At 40.7% G+C, this 1,411-nt stretch overlaps 1 protein-coding gene across 1 annotated transcript in view; it reads right to left on the reverse strand.

Moving 5' to 3' along the window:
• The window catches only part of LOC106467717 (ELMO domain-containing protein 3-like), a gene marked incomplete at its 3' end in the record, with an annotated part of 92,157 nt that overhangs the window by 8,783 nt on the left and 81,963 nt on the right, over nucleotides 1–1,411 (reverse strand). The window lies entirely within an intron of this gene.

A 1,411-nucleotide genomic window follows, 5' to 3' on the forward strand; every position in this document is an offset into this window, starting at 1 on the left:
GTCATGTGACCCCCGCTGTCGAAACACTGCCCCTTCCTTAGTATTGTTTGTCCTGAACAATAGCCACTTACATTAAACTCAGTCTGTCGGCATTTCTATGAGATGTTCCTTCTCTGTATTCAATATCATAATTATACTGGTCTATCTTTCCGATCCAATGTGCTAATTGTCCCACTGGGTTCTTTAATGATCTTAACCAGTGTAATGCAGCATGGCTTGTCCTGATGGTAAAGCTGGCGCCATAGAGGTAAGGATGGAAATATGTCAGCCTCTTTACTATAGCAAGGAGTTCCCTCCATGTTACACAGTAGTTCCTCTCTGGTCTACTCAGGACCCTACTGAAGTAGGCCACCACATGTTCGTTTTCACCCACTTTCTGATACAACACTCCTCCAATTCTGACATTACTAGCATCACAATCCAGTATGTATGGCAGTGAGGGATTTGGAAGTTTAAAAGTGGAGCTGAGGCCAATTTTTCTTTCAATGTCTTAAAAGCATGCTGGCAAGAAACTGTCCATTCCAACTTCTGGCCTTTTTTAGTCAAATCATGTAGTGGAGTAGCTATAGTTGCAAAGTCCTTCACAAACTTCCGGTAATAGGTACAGAATCCCATAAAACTTCTTAACTCTCCCACATTGTCTGGTGTTGGCCAATCATGCACTACTTTCTGCTCCTCTGTCCATCCATTCATTTCTGCCAGTAGCTCAAATTGTACTCTATATGCTTCCCACAGTGCCTTCCCATCGAATTCCTGTGGCTTCCTTCATACTGGATCACCCATATTGCTGACATTCATATCTGGAATGTGACTTCTAACACGACTGAAGATGTCTGCATTAGGGTTTAGCTGCGGTGTCAGGAAGGGGCTTGTCATTGTCTGGGGCTGATTAAGTCGATGGCTAATATATCCTCCTTGTGTAAAATACAATAAATTATCCTTTAATGTATTTAATTCACTTTGAAATTTACTAATGTTTTCCATTTGTACTTCATGTTTCCTTTCTTGTTCCAGTTGCCACTGCTGTAGTCTCTCTTGTTTCTTTTCTCATTCTTCTTGTTTCTTTTCTTTTTCCTCCAACAACTGCTGTAATCTCTCTTCTTGTTTATTTTGCTGTTCGAGCTGCCACTGTTGCAGGTTTTCTTGCAACTGCTGTTGTCTCTCTTCTTGTTTCTTTTCTTTCTCCTCCAACCACTGCTGTAGTTTCTCTTCTCGTTCTTCTTGTTTCTTTTGCTGCTCTTATATTGCTGCCATCAAATCTGCTAAGCTGTAGTTTGATTTGCCGCTTCTCATTTCCATCTTGTTCTTCTTTTTTTTCTTTTTTGTCCCACTCTCTCACACCAATTTGTTACGCCTCTGGTCATTAGTTAATTTCCTGTATAATTTCTTTCCGATGAAACTTAAGCAACAC

Source organism: Limulus polyphemus, unplaced genomic scaffold (genome assembly GCF_000517525.1).
Source record: "Limulus polyphemus unplaced genomic scaffold, Limulus_polyphemus-2.1.2 Scaffold2716, whole genome shotgun sequence".
NCBI classification, from domain to species: Eukaryota; Metazoa; Arthropoda; class Merostomata; order Xiphosura; family Limulidae; genus Limulus; species Limulus polyphemus.